The following is a 16,331-nucleotide window of genomic DNA, read 5'->3' on the forward strand; positions in this document are numbered from 1 at the left end:
TGTGTATAAGAGACAGCTACACACGCTGCGTGTGAACTAACGATGCGAAGTCCCGAGGGCCTCCCCCGGTAACCCCCCTCCCCCGGTAACACACACACACCCCCCCGGGATGTGCAATTTCTTAGTGCAAGTGCTGCTGCTGTGGTTTGAAATGACTTGGCTCCGTTTTCATTAATATTTGAACCCTTCATGTTAAACTGACCCGCACAATTAAACCACAACACCCACACACACACCCCCTCCCCTCGCCGCCTTCTCTTCAAGCTGATGATCTCGACTTGGGATTTTTCTAACTAGTAAAAATGGCTCAAGGCCCCGTCTAACTGGAAAAAAGCACTCAGGATTGAGCCCAGGCTCCCTGCTAAAACACTGCTCTTCGGCTCTTTACCACTTGATGTCAACAAAAATATAATTAAGCAGTAAGGGACACGGGCACAACTGCTGCAGCTAAGGGAACTTTTCTGACTGTTGGAAAGAAAATATCCTCTCACAGCACCCTGGCCTCACACATTGCACAGTCCAGTAGCAGTAATACAGGAACTGTTTTGAAAACATAAAGTTGTTTTTAAAACACCCCTTCCAATAACAGTTAACAGCCCCAATAACAGGTTAACAGCATCCAATTGCATTTGGGTATAGTTGATTTTTACATTTTTCATATGCCCAGAAGCCAAATGTGCATTAACCAGGTCAGACTGCCACAATTTTCAACTGAGCACATCTATGTCAAGAACTGTGTTTGCAACTTCATATCTCAGGAGGCTACTTGGTGCGGAAGAACAAGGTGCATCATTGCCAATATTGTGTTACTACTCTAGCTTTGCACAGAGTTTGGATGGACACGACACATGCATCAGAAACTAAACCAACTCTCAGACGTCTGCTCGCAATCAAAGAAATATCGAATAGATAAGGCAGGCAACAAAAAGATAAAAAAGGTCAACAGATTTAAAATTTATAGTGTAAATGCCTTCCATTTTTTATGTTTCAAACTTTACATGAACTAATTTTTCCTCCACAAATAAGGGCTAATAATTTTCATTCTATGCAAGAACAACAATCCCTGTGTATCCACTTGTTTCCAGGACACAAAACTTTTAGGAAAACAATGATGCCCAGGTTCATCCCACTTAATTCAGGGGGCTGAGCAAAGCAGGCTGATAAAAAGCCCTTTACTGGACTGTTTCAGTATGGCAAATCGTAATTCCTTATTGGTATCTTTGTTTTACAGTTTAAAGGATCACTTTCTGAAGAAAAAAAAAATAAAATAAAAACCACAGAGCAAGAACCCCATGTCTCTGTTAAACACACCTAGACGATCACTGCTGCAAACAGAGTGAATCTTATTGTCAGAACAGGTGAATTAGCATCATGGGGGAGAAAAGTGATACAAAGCAACCAGACTTACTCTGATACTGACATAAGTAGTACTGGACTAGAATGAAAAAAACACCCCAAACTTTAGATCTGCTTGGAAGGTTGTTACAGAGCTTTGCTAGAGGAAGAAGTCAGGAAGAAAGTGTTATTTTTAGCGCACAACAGTAAATTTAGCAGAATACAGCAATGAGAAAGATTAGTCAGGTGGATAAAATGGGAAAAAGAGAAACAGGGCTTTGCTTTTGATGGGGATAAAGAGAAGGTCTGAAGTTTCTCTCTTTTTCTTCTGTGTCATCAAAGGGTACTCAGAGCCTGAAGGCTTCTGCAGCTGTGGAAACAGCTACATGTTACTGTGTAGTTTCCATTTTAATGGCCAACTTTTACCATTCAGTGCTTTCCCAGCACAAACGTGTAACTTCTTACATAATTCAGATTGCACCTTTCCCAGCAAAGTATAAAATAAAACCCCAGGACAGCAAGAAGATGTTTCTTCTCTGACACATAATCCTGTTGAACCGTATTTACATTTTGCCAAACTTTTAAACAACACTTGAATTTTGACCATAAACTTGAGTGACACACCTTGAGAAGCGGCTGGAATGTATCTCTGATAGGGGATCAGAGATGTAGAGCAACAGACAGTTTCTATGTTTTGGTACAAGAAAGCACAATAAAAAACCACAAGCATTCCCACCAACTTTGCATAAGCGTTAAAAATATATGAGTGGTAAAGCTTTACTCAATTAGATGTTTAAGTATTCCAGGTCGCCAGCTTGGATTTTTTTTTTTATATATATATGTTTGGGTTTTTTTGGGGGAGAATAACAGCTAAAGGGAAAGGGAGAAGGAAATAAGTTCCATTTTTGCAAGCAATCGTAAAGGACGTGGCACTGGATCATGGCTAGCATTTAACTACAGGGTCTGCTTTTGCCAAGTCCATAGAGCCTTACAAAACATGATTATGGGCTGCCAAGCTTTCCCCATCATTGCATCTCCATTATGTGCTTTTAACGCTATCATGCAACTTAGACAATAACTTGATAAAAAAGAATAAGAATTAAAAAATGCATTCACACCCATGGAGAATTCTATTTACTTAGAACTATCTTAGTTTTGCTAAATTGCAAAACGCATTTGGAAGTGCAAATGTAAAGGTATATTCCCATATGCTCCAACATCTTATTTGTTACTCTGGGGCTAAATTAACCTTTTGTTTTTGAGAATATATTTCTCAGATGATTAAAAAACATCAGGAGAGAACATCAGTTGCGCATAAACTGTAACTGAATTTACAAATAACCTTTCTACTCCTGGATCTGGAGAGTTAGTTTAACTTCAGAGGCTGCTCCAACACATAGCATTAGCAGAACTCCTTAGGGAGCTTTCTACCAGCTCAGAAACGTTGAAGCTCAGTGCCCTCAGGCCCTTCCATCCTCTGCACTCCTGAGACACCACAGAAAGGCTCAGGAGTAGACAGGTTGAAAAAATACCAGTCCAGGATAACAGGAGGTGAAGGAAGAAGGGGCTATAAGCATTTACTTCAGTTTCTTTGCCAAAACTCTTCTGGAAGCCCATGCTCCTTACCACCCCATCATAATCTACCTCTGCTGTATCTGCAAAAGAATGATAGTCTAAGCATGGCTAAGTCTGGGGTTTAGTTTTTGTATTACTGTTTACCAGCCTTCTGAGAAAGTCTATACATCCCAGGCCCATCCAGACTCGAGGCCATATGGAAGCAAGGAGTTCTTCCCTGTATTAGAGGTCTAGGTAGGGTCTACCACTGATGCATGCTTAAAAAAAGAAAATTAAAAAAATATTAGTGATGTGGCTCCTTGCTCCCTCTGAGGATCTACTCAAGATTTTCCTTCAGGATCACTGAGTAACACCCAAGCATGAATGCAGTTCCCTAAGACAAGTCACACACACTGACAACAGTCAGCACGGACAGTTATAGGACTGGGCTTCAGTGTGCACCGAGAGAGGGCAGATCTGACGTTGCAGAGGCAACCTGGGACAGTCCAAAAATGAAACTCAGTAGTACAGGACAAACTAGAGTTCCTCTCTCTCCCTTATCCCTGAATGGAGGGGCCCTTCATATTAGAAGAATTTAAGAGCATGTTAAAAAGACTGTTAGTGGAAATAAATTTAAATTAACATGGAACTAAGTCAAACTAAGTAAGTTAAATTATCTTGTATGGACACATGGCAATCTCACAGGGACAGAAGGTGCTCTCTACAGTCCATGAAACCTGCTTTCAACAATACGAAAGAACATGAATGAAGGATGTACAACCAAACTAGGGAGACATGTGGTACTTCAGTTATGGACTTCAGCATCCACCCACTGTATGTGATATACATAGTCTTGGCCAACTGGCAGCATGTGAATTAAAATATCAGAATTACCCAGCTCCTGTCACCAAAGTCTACTTTTTCCCCATGATTAGGCTTAGAGGCTTTAATTATGTGGGTAGATCAAAATAATTGCGAACTACTTCTGTAATGGATTAGGATATATTTCATTATTAATTTTTTATGGATAAAATCTAAAGAGAATAAATGCCTTGAAAAAAAAAAAAACTATGTAAATGCATGTTCTATATACATTGAAATAAAATTCAAGTCATTTCCTGTTAGTAAAATTTTGGTATTAATGGGTTTGCATTCAGAACTAACATACCCATGCCAAATGCTTATGCATTCAGAGACAGCTTTCTTTTCAGAAGTATTATATATTGTTCGCAGTCCTCTTCTCTCTTTGGTGTAATAAGGACAGAGCTTAGCATACGACATAAGGTGCTTCTATTTAGTGAGCTCAACATCTATTCTCAGCCAACCATAACAACTGACCAGGCCAGTTCCATCCCTTTTCATACTATCTCACACAATTGCCTCAGTTCTCAGAGATGGAGACATGTAACATATATAATGTGTGCATTAGACACTAACATAGACCACTGTCAGGGTTGTTTTTTTTTCCGTTATTCACTAAACTCTAAATATAGTGCAAGACTATCATCACTTAAGAAGCCTGCAGTGCACCAGATGTTATCAGAGGATTCTATGAATGATATAGAGCACCACTTGTTTGCCTTATGAATTGTATTTCCACATTCTTTTTCATTAGGAGAGGGATATAAAATGCTTAATACATTTTAAACAGCTGGGTAAACAAGAAAAGGACCATCTAGAGAAGAAAAATACCAATACCTATAGTTTGGAATAAAAATTAGATACCTACCACTTTTTCAGAGGGTTATATTTCAAGAATACCTTAGTTTTTAGTCTTAATCATGTGTAAGATATTGGCTTTTGCCTGCCCCCACTTCCATAGTTAACCTGTTAATTATAAGACCCTCTTCTACCCACCTCACCCAACAACAGAATCACAACTTAGGTGAGAAAAGGCCTCCAGAGATCATCTAGTCCAACCTCCTCCTCAATGCACAGCTAACTTCAAAGCTCAGTCAGGTCAAAAATGATAAGTGCACAGTCTTCAACCTATCTGTTCTGTTACTTTGCCACTCACTATGAAGATTTTTTTTTTTATTTACAGCCAGTGAGAATTTACCTTGCTGCTACTTGTTACTGCTGACTCTTATCCTTGTATTGTGCAGCTGCAAGAAGAGTCTATTTTTCCCTATAACCCTTTGTTAGGTACCTGATATAGTTATTAAATGCCCTTCCAGCCTTCTCTTTGCCAGGCCAGATAAACAGCTTCTCTGTCTCTCTCATGAAACCTTACAAAACTATTACTGCTTTTGCTGCTGCACATCATCTACACGCTGCATAGTCTGGTCTTAAAAGAAAGTGGATTCATTTCAGTAGTCCTAGTCTGCAAAGTTAGGTACCAGGATCCAATTAAGCAAAATAAAACTTTGCCTTAATATCATGAACAGCAAGAGAAACAGTTGAGTGGTTATATAAGAGTCTCCCAAGGGAAGAAGTGGTAGAGTTATGGCTTACTGCTTTCACAACCCGGAGAGGACAAGCCTGTATTAAGAATTTGTTGTACAGCACAATTTTGTATTAGATGTGCAATTTTTTTTTTAAGGGTAACAAGTTTGCAACAGCTTGTATTTGCTATACGCTCTGCTTCTAGAGCCTCACAGCTACCACATGGCTAAGAAAGATTTAATCAGCTTAGAAAAACAGTTCCAAACAGAAGCTAAATGGGAGGAACTGACTAGTAGGAAGACTGCTTCTTGAATGTGTGTCATTTTGCTGTTTGGCAAGGGAATGAAACTGGAAGCGATTGCACCAAAGCATCATAAGATTTTCTCCCAACTATCCAGAGCGTGCCTGCTTTATCAGCTATTTCCAGTCTTTACGGGGTTTTCCAAAGCATAGGAGATTCATCTTCAAAATCAATGGTTTGCCCTCTATGGCAATCAATTGGAGTGTTATATTTTATAAAGCTCACTAACTAAAATTAAGGGTAATGCTATGTTTAATGCAGCAGTGAAAGGCTGATTAATACGAGAAGAATTATTCTAATTTCTTGACAATTCTGTCCCGATCTATTGCCTCTGTTCACAGACTGGGACATACCAGAAATATATTTTCAGCCCAGAATAACTCTTTATTGCCACGTCACAGGACAACATTCACACATATATGAAATGCTAATCCCAGGAGCAAATTCTCACCTTGAAGAACTGATTTCACATCTGTACTATGTTATCCAATTATCTCACCTGTAGTGCTGTCATCTGCATAACTGTTCAGAGTTTCTTAAAATATTTCTGCCATCTAATCAGATGTTAATGGAATGGAAAGAACTTTTGTGGAATGAAACGAGAGGCATAGCAGTCAGCTGGGGAAGATTTTCTGTCTCTCTGACCTTGTGGATAGCTGTCGGTGTCCACCCCTCCTCTATGTGGATCAGTCAAAACGCACTTCTGTCTGAGTTTCAAAGACACAATGGTATCTTAGAACCCCTTTATACTACAAGAGGAGGTTTTCAATGGCAAACACAGTCTTTGCTTCCCACTCTTGATCCAAGCTATTGAGCTTTAAGAGCCACATATAAATGGATCAGCTCTTATTCTTTAAAGCATTATAAATGCTCTCCCTGCCTTTTGAGGCTTGTAAAAATCACTTCTTGTATTAAAAGCCTAGTAGCTTTATATGCAGACAGATACAAAATGTAGACCAAACATTAGAAGCTAAAATATTGGTCAAAGATTGCATAAATTCTACAGCAGTGATACATAGAGATCTCCGCAACGACATGCCATTACTGTTCTGAGTGCTTATAAAGAGATGGTGAGGACACGTCTTGAACACAGATCTCTAATTACAGGAACTGGAAGGCGTAGGGTAGGGGTGGTGAGGGGAAGAAAAGCAAAGTGGATTTTCTCTCCTTTTTCAGAGTTGCCAAAGAGCAGTATTATTGGTCTCTGAATCACTGCTTGTATATAAGAACAGCAGCCAAGAGCCATATTCTGATCTTTATAGGGTATCAAACCAACAGAGCAGGATTAAATAGTAGAATCAAGGACAGCTTAATCTCACCATCATTAATCTTTGAGAAACAGCCTTATTAACTACAACTTACTCTTCCGCACCTCTGTTCCATAGTTAGCTAGATGTGAAAGTAAAAGATCCCACCTATGGTTTAAGAGCCTAATATAAATCCTACTGAAACTGATGGTGAAAAGCTTCCATTTACTCCTCTGAGCTTCAATTCAGATGATAACTCAGGAAGTCCATAGAATTAGCTGGAACATGCCTGTTCTAAAGATGAAGTACAACTTAAAGTAGATGAAACCAAGCAGCACTGAATGAAACACCTATCACTTGAATAATTTTTCCACTAAGTTGTTCAAAGAATGTACTGGTTTGGATTACAATTCCCCCCCAACAAGATTACAGTACAATTCTTCATTTATTTTGAAGTGTGATCCTGCACAGTAGCGACACTGTGGCTTTAATCATTCAAGATCCAAATTCAAAGTCTGAAACTCCTGTTACATTCTGCACAGTCTCTACTTTTGAACCATATATTATTTAGAAGAGAAAGCTCTTCCAAAAAGGTAAGACCTTGTGCCTCTTACAACCGTTCACACCAGTTCAACGACATGATTTATTTACACTAACACGGACTGCCTTGCAAAGACTGCACTTTTTCCAACACAAACTTAAATTCAGTGAGTTAGACTGGATTATATCAACACAAGGTTTCTACTGTCCAAACACTGCTGATCTGTTTTAGCAGTTTACTTCCCTATGTCTAAGCAAGTCTAGTTTTTGTTTCCCCAAAGAGTCAAGGCCTTAAATCATATGCAGACAGAATACTACCAAGGTTAGTTCTGATGGGCACCTTTCTCCCCCTGAAACACTTTTTCTAAATTCTAGCAAAACTGTGTAGCTGAAGGATAACAGCAACTGCAGAGGAATGCACATAAGCAATCCATACAAGCTAATGCACACAAGTGATTCAAGTTTAAGCAGCAGGGAACGAAGACAATTTGCATGTTTTATCGCAAGCTCTTTGATGAGGCTTTCTCAAATTATGTTTATTTGGAATAGTTACCAAAAAGGATTCTGTTCTTTTTTAATGCTACCATTCAAAAGCCATCAACCACGAAAGGATATTATTTCTTGCACGTTATTTGCAGTTTTTACAGAGGGTGTGGAACATACTACCTCCAAGAGCTGTCAAAGTATCACTGTTACAGGCTTGAAATACAGACTAGGCAAAAGACAGCTTAAAGGATTCAAGCTGCTATGTATGCCATGTGATTTTCAAAGATGGAGTAAAAGACAACACCTTACAATTGAACAACACAAGCTGATAACTGCAGAACTTAAATACATCAGGAACAGGATTTACCTTTGTAAAATTAAAACCAAACTAGAACCACCAGCAGCGGTTTTGAACTTAATCAGGCATTCATGGAGCTTTAACAAAATCAAAGGTATTCCCACACCTTGAAATTTCTCATGCACTTTTTGCTTGGAAGTCATATTGCCAAAACATCATGAATTCTACTAAACAGTTTTTTACTTTTTCAATAAAGTAGCAAGGCATGTAGCCTTTTATTTTTAAAGAACCCTTTACAGTTTTTTTGTGAGTCAGGCAAGAGTCCTTTTCCTGGGTAAGGGTAGAAGAGAACCACAAAAGTGTTAATCTTGTTTGCTCCTATACATATTGGCAAAAGTGCTAGAGCAGAGTGTATTTTGCAGCATTACAGAAGCCTCAAGTGAAATGAATGTCTCCCCCAACTCATCTCCAAAATATTTTTGCAGGAAAAAGTATTAAATATTTACAGAAGCAACTGCTTATAAAATTTTGTCAAACCATATCTGTTACAGAAGAGAAATATTTCTCCACCATTCCAATTTAAAATAGGTGAACAGCACTTATTTTTTACATTAGGCTTCTAACCGAAATTCAAAACTACAGCTAAAATACTATGATACTATTATTGTATGTTGAGAGTTCCTTAATTATGGTGTTGCCAGTGGGAGCCACTGTTGCAAACACACAAAGAAAGGAGGATTAAAAGAACTAAATTCACCCCTGGAGAAATTCCAATGGAGACAGTTGCATTGCTTCCAGATAAGCCTTACCCACAGGTAATTTCTTTAGAAGACTGGGAAGTATTTTTAATGTTCTTCTTTACTTGGTGACCAATAATCTCTATATATGCCTAAGCACATATGACAGTCAAAAACATATATCTGAAAAAGAAGAGCCAGATTTAAGGAGTTCAGGTGTTAAGCAATAGTCATAAATCAAGAACCAGAACATGGATAGTCCTAAGGGCCACAACATATAGATCTGTCTCGGGTGTAAATGGTACCTGTTGCTCAGGACAATTATTGGAACATCTGCCCATTTAAGAGCCCCTGTAGAAGCATATTTCATCACTGACAAAGTGGTGAAAACAATCAAGTATCCAAAGCTCAGGTCCTGTTACCATACTAATATTGCTGCAAACCCTCATCCTGAGAGTGCTAGGCCCTTGCTCCCAAGTGTGAGACACAGGGAATTCCAGTTGGAAAGAGGATGCTCTGGGCCAACAGCACTGCTTTTAAATCACAACTTGAATTTCTTGTGTTGGGTACCTTGTTGCTTAAGCTCCCTGAATTAACGGACATTTCAGAATGGCATTGTTTCTTTCTTCATTTCCAACCTAACAATAGGAAAGAATTGTTTCCTGATTCTGTATAGGTGTTGTGAGAATCATCCATTCTCCTTTATCAAAAGCACGGGAAATCCCATGAAGTTAGAAATGTGCTTAGTACAGGATTTCAACAGGCTGTGACAGACAGTGCTAGAGAACATAAATTTAATTACAAAGATTAAAAGCAATAAACAACACTGTCCCTTCCTTCCACACCCCAACTGCAGACACACATCATCCCCCCCTTTTTCTAACCTCTAATCACTCACAATAGGAAGCTTACTAAGAACTAGCTCAAGCAGTTTTAAAATTTAACATTTGCTCTGCTTGATTTCATTCTGCTGAAGGTTACTGTTTGACACACACACACACCTCTGCTGGTTTTGCACAGTCCAGAACTTCATTTTTACCTGTCTGAATTGTCAGCTCGATTAAACTGCTGGACTCTGTACTGTAGTGGCTAACACACCTGTACCTATTTTATTCAACTGACTGTGGAGAAAGTTATCTCAGAGAGCAGTAGCTTCTTCAACCAGAGCACTCAATTTACTACTACTCGTCTCATAATGCCTCAAGTGACACAGAAAACCATAAGCAAATAAGCTGTGACCGGGATATTAAGGAGCAAATAACACCTTTACAAAGACATGCCTCCCACACATGTAGTATTTTCTGAGTCAAGCACATGACAATAAGAAAGTTAACTTTTGCCCAGACCTGCAGATATGTTCTCTTCAAGAAGCGAGACCCAGTCACAGAAGCAACAGAAACTGCTGTGGAAACAGTGAGTTTCCAGGAACCATTATTCTGTCAGTTAAAATACACGAACTCTGAGTGTTACTCAAGTTCATTTAGGGACAGCAAATCAGGCTGAGAAGTGAGACTTGACACCAGGAGCAGAGGTGAAGAGAGATATTGGGGTTCTTAGGTGTGCCATTTGCCTTAATAAGTACCTTATGATGCTGAGATCACTTTTAGTGTATATTAAATAATTCATAGCATCACAACTTGCATACATGATATATTATATACTGGCTTTCGGGAACTGCATTACCTATAAAATTACTTCTATTTTTGTTCACAAAGTATATGTTTGTCTTTGATGATATGCTGGAAGGGGGCTCATTAAATTACTAATGCAACTATTAAAAGCTATTAAATTACCAATTTTGAGGGATCAATTCAAAGCACATTGAGATAAGCATAAATCCAAAGTAAACCAAGTGTCTCTTCACTTCAATGACTCTCCTATGAGGCTCTCAATGCTGAAATCTCTTTTCTCCTGAGCATTAACCCCTTCTTTGTATGGCCCTCCTCAGCCAAAACACTGTAGTTATTGCTAGGGCTCATGAAACATTGTTTGGTAGCACATAATGATGGGGGGGGACACACCGCTTGGTTTGTGTTTACTTTGTGAGCCCGGGGGAGAGATTGCTCCCTAAGCTTCCTGACAAGATGCTTATTTTTATTCACATTGTCACCATGTTTTCCCATGAACAAATATTTATACTTCAGAGGAAATGTTTCAGTAACATGCATCAGGCAGGATAAGCAATGTGTTCACTTCCCTTCCCTTTATTATGAGAAAGCAATTTTGCTTACATGAGAAAGTAAATAAATAGATTCCCTAGAGACGCCTGGGAAGGGGTCGTTCTTGCAGGGAACCCATCTTGAAAATATTGGCAGCATGTCGCTGTGTTAGATGACCTGTAGAGGTTTCATTTGTAATTGCAAGAAGCGAATACATCAGAGATTTATTGTTTCCTTTGTTCAGAGAAACAGACCACGCTTGTACAATCCCGTCTCAATTAAAATATTTTCCCTTCTGACAAATGTTAGTAGCATGTTATATTCCTGTCTGCATTATTATAATGCACATTTAATATATATGGCAATATATAAATCCACCTTTTGTTAATCCTTCTGAACGTATAACAGACTGAGAAGGCCAACAGGTGAAAATGATCTAATTTCATTGATTACTCCAAAATTTGAGCAGGGGGCTTGACTGTATGATGTCCTAAGGTTCCTTACAACCTGAATTTTCCTGTGATCCTAAATTAAGGAGATGTATTTAGTTTTACTAACTTATGTTCTCACTGTATGAATCTGTGAAGATCTGGGTGTGGAACTTGGCAAAAGCATTATTAATATGCACCTCTAATTCAGGCTGGCAAGAGCCCCACCTCTTCCCTAGGCTGCACAGGACAAGAAACAGAGAAAGCTGCCTGGTTGCATGAAAGAGTACCTGCCTATTTGTGGTACAAACTCTTTCTTCATCCCAGGATCTCACTCATTTCCTTCATCTGCAGTAAGTCTGTGTAAGTATTCACTCTTGAAAATCAGACTTAGCAGCTTCCGTTTCTTTGATGCTTTGAAGAGAAGCTCAGCATTGAGTCAAAAGCTACTGTGAGCAGAAGTCACCCATTACACTAACTCTGCCATAATGCAGATCCTTTATACATTTGTTTTTATCTACTGGAATATCAGAACAAAGCTGACCAATCCTGTAAGTGAAAGGATTAATTCTAGGACTTTTCAGCTGAAAGTTCTCCAAGTCACAGATGATATAACTTTACCTGACCAAAAGCTGCTGGACAGAACAGCAGTGCTGACAGGCAATACTGAAAAGAATCAGTTTTTCTTCCCCCCCTGCCCCGGGAATACTTACCTCACAGGAGAAAATAATGTTTAGATCCATTTTTAACAGCTTGATCAAAAGCAGAATTTCAGTAAAGATATTTCATGTCCTTCTCTTAGTGTGGCACACCTGAAGGGAAAAGGAGAAAAAAAAAAAAAAAGAGAGAATAAACCTTAATATTTTCATCCTAAATGTACAACATATGCAATACCAAAGACCTCTCCTATGATACATTTCATATTGTAGAACAGGCCTGCTTAGCCAACAAAACAGTCTTTCAAAGTTTCAAACAGGTAAATTGAATACCAGCATTAAAATACTGACTGTTCACAGCAATGCACTGAAGAAACTGGGGTTAGATAGATGAGCTTTTGAGAGTAACTGGAGATTGACACCACTCTGTCAAAGCTTGTTCTTGAATAATTTTCCTCTGTATTTAGATTAAAATAAAAAAATAATCACCTTATGTGTCAGAACCAAACCCTGCTGTATCCCAGTTACCAGCTCTTCATAGGTTAGCTAGCAGACACCAAGGAGGGGGGTTTTGCCCACCTTCAAGAAGGTAACAAGACTCTAAAATACGAGCTGACAGCCTGATGACACGTGAACTGGAACTTCTGCGCTGCTTTCACCTTTGGTTCAAACGAAATTAATTACAGAAGTGCTTGTTGGGTTTGGTAAGTGTCTGCATTACTGTGGCTTGGTTCCCATCCAGGAGCAAGGCTGAGGTTTTCCAAGAACCAAAGGTGGGAGCAACATTGATTTCACCTCAGATGCTGCCCTAAGAGCAACGCTCAATGGCACATGTAGTTTCCAGAGGTTTCTGCTAGCTTGAAAAGCACAAGTGTGATGCAGATTCTTCAACTGAAGAGACTAGCAGCCTGCTTAACTTTTCTAGGTATTTCTCCTTCCTTGTCAGCAACATTTCAGAGTTGAATTTAGGACCGAAGTTAGTTTCTCACAAAAATCCCCACCTTCTGTAGATACCCTGCACAAGACAACTGTGAGGGTGAACACAGAAAGTTTAGTAACACCTCATTCCACCTTTGTAGAATAGACGAACCACTGGAATTGACACTAGATCTGGAGGCATGATCTTTATATCCCTCTAGAAGTCCTTCCCCTCCCTAGAAGCAACTTTATTTATCCACAAGCATTCTAGCAGCAGAGTATCAGTCTGCCCTAACTGCCATGTTCCACACAGCTACCACTGTTGAGAATCTTCTCACTACCTTTTCTATTGTCTTCACCCTGACCTTCTCCAAGCAGGCCCTTACAGCTGCCACACGTAGCTCCCTTTGTGAGCCCCACAGACAGCAGCCTTAGCCCACAGTGAAACAAACCCACAAGTAATTAATTAAATACTGGCATTAGCATACACAGGGCTCTCAAACTGTTTAAATACCTATTTATGTGATACTGTACTATTCACAACTGTTCATTTGTTTCCTCAGTACTGATGGAAGACTAGATGTTATTTGCAGCTTCCTTCAGAACATCCCTTTAAGAAAAATAAATCTATTTGATCATAAACTCTGAGCTTTCTCTGTTTTTACTTCACTGAGATCTCATCCATTTAAATTAGCCTTTTTCTGTTTTCCCTCGCTAAAATCCACAGACATAGCCTCCATGGATATGTTGAGATTCTTCTCGCTCTCAGACACAGAAAGCCATTCCACCAGCTCATTCATAATTCTTTTTCAGAAATCATTAATTATTTACATTATTGTCCCATCAAAGGCCACATTGAGCTCTCCCACTTGCTGAGAGATTTTTTTTTAAATTGTTATGCTGTAAAGTAAGACCAGTTGTTTGAAGAGTGTAAACAGACAGAAATGTAGTTAAACCTGATTTTCATCCTTACTAAAGTATAAGCCCAAAACTTCCACTTCACAGAAAAAAAGTTTCTGGCCTCCATCCCCCTGCCCCTCAATTTTACTTCCGCTTTCTGTTTTTGAAGATAGTCGGGACCACAAAAGAAAGGTTCTAATCTTAATTAGCATAGTGCTGCCTGATTACCACTCCAAATTATAAATACCTTCCCTACCGTGGTAGTCGAGGCAGATATTCTATTTCTGCAATGATGATCTGCACTCAGAAGAATCAAGCAGCTAAACCTTACATGCAGCTTCCTTATCTGAGTCTTAAGGAGCTCACAGCTGAAGAGAGAGCCGGCTTTATGCCACTCTTACCCTGCGTGCCTGCACCAGAGAGCATCAGTTGTGGCTGTGGCAGTGCAATTCCTTCTCTCTCCCATCTGCTCCTCCCACAGACAGGCATTACCTGAACTAACGCTCACCCACAGCTGCAAGCGTGCTACGGTGCTGTCTGCAGGACATCGGTAAGGTCACCGTAAAACGAGCGAAACTAAAGCCAGCTGGAAGAGAAAGTAATTCAGTGTGGGATGTACTTATATGCTCTAATTCTCCAAGGTGGGGTATTTCCTTTAAATGGGTGGGACAGGGAGGAGCAGGTGGGTGCTGCTGCAGGTTGCTGGTGATACAGTCGCAGCGCACACCAGGCCCAGAAGGAATGCAGATGACAGCATGTGGAACACTGGGCTCCGTCTCCGCTCCTTGGGGCCAACACGGCACGTGTGATCTGGCCTAGGAGCCTCTTCTGCTATGGACATGTCACTCCTCTAACACAATGACACTAGAAAAAAATCAGGGAAAACAGCCCAATTTTCTCCTCAAATCCACCTCAGCTTCACCTTTCCTTCTCCACCATTTTTAATTTTTTTTTAAGATTATTACCAAACTAACAATATTGCACAATTTTATCCTCTCAACCTACTTAAAAGCCTCCTTTTACTTCCCTATCATCTCTATGTATTGGTTTCATGTTTCTGTAACATCACACATTTTCAGTATATCTGCCCAAAAATCTCTTCAGCAAACTTTGAGGGATTGTGTAGAAAAGTAACTGCTTATAAGCATGATGGTTCTGCTTTGTTTAATATGGCCTTACTTCAAACTTGTGCCTTTAAAAGTTCAAATGCTGGAAGAAGTTCAAGTAAAAGAAAGAGCAGAACCTTAGTTCACTGTTGTAAACTTTGCTATGACTCACCTCACTTACTGTACATTACATGGTTGAACAGACAGTAGAAATTTTACTTCCCATTGATACCTAAACCAACATTTCCTTCAACATATTTTCAAACCTTTAATGTTCCGGAATTCATAGTAAATGCAAGTGTTTTGTCCTTCCTGCTTTGGTTTAGACAAGTGTGCTTTTTCTAGCATCTCCCTTAGAGATAAAGGAATTTTCTCCTGTATTGATTACATAGGCAAAAGTAATTGATGGCACGTGATGTAAATGCTTCTATAACAAGTACAAATGATGGCATCTGGTGAGCAGTTGACAATCGGGTTCTAAAAGAAGACGGAATACTATGCTTGCCGCTAACCCTACCCTAGGAGCAGCCGCAATGACTTGGTTAAACGGCTGCTAAACAAAAATGTACGTACTAAAGCTCTAATCTCCCGCACTACCCAAGTAGGGAAAAGTTTTGCCCTTTTCTCATCCCTCTTTTTCTAAGAGCTGCAAAAAAGCAGGGCTGGGCATGGCCCACTGCTTCTCCCCCAGAGGTCCTGAAGGGGCAGAAGGGGCTCTCTAACCTCACCCTTCGGAGACACGTCCTTCTCCACAACCAGCTCCTCTTGTATGCGGCTCTCTACATGCATTTCCAGTCTGCACTGATTGCAAATTTCATTCATGTAATGCAGAGACCCATTAATAATTCAAGATTAGAAGGGAACCTAAGGGCAGGAATATTCCATTTTTGCTCATGCGATGGATGTTACTTTGCTAGTACGTCAACTCAAGTTATCTCTGTGCATGCTACGTTAATTCAGTAAATTGCTTTTCAAACAAAGTGCATTCAGAAAGTGCCTGGAGAGCCCATAGGAGAGGAAAGTTTAATTTTTATGGTGAAAGTGCCGATCGATATCCAGAAGGAGAGATGTGACAGATTTGAGTTTTGCCCATCGAGTTTTCAAGAAGAGGGGGGAGCCAGAATAAACGGCATAAAGCTGCCCTCCCTCCGCACGAATACGTGGAAGTCACACCAGGTGTAGCGATAAACAACCCGGCACACTACTTACACCGTGTTCAATCAGAGAAATAATAAATCCGCCTAACGGTATTTAATAGCCCGGCGGCGTTGCGGCGGGCCC

At 39.8% G+C, this 16,331-nt stretch overlaps 1 protein-coding gene across 1 annotated transcript in view; it reads right to left on the minus strand.

Annotated features, from left to right (window-relative positions):
• The window catches only part of RHOBTB1 (Rho related BTB domain containing 1), a 46,112-nt gene extending 33,826 nt beyond the window's left edge, over positions 1-12,286 (minus strand). Inside the window, exon 1 of the mRNA XM_026852005.1 lies at positions 12,184-12,286. The gene's annotated coding sequence lies outside the window, so the exon portion shown is untranslated. The remainder of the gene's footprint in view (positions 1-12,183) is intronic.
• Positions 12,287-16,331: the final 4,045 nt, after the last annotated feature.

This window comes from Athene cunicularia (genome assembly GCF_003259725.1).
Source record: "Athene cunicularia isolate RWA chromosome 6 unlocalized genomic scaffold, athCun1 chr6_part2, whole genome shotgun sequence".
NCBI classification, from domain to species: domain Eukaryota; kingdom Metazoa; phylum Chordata; class Aves; order Strigiformes; family Strigidae; genus Athene; species Athene cunicularia.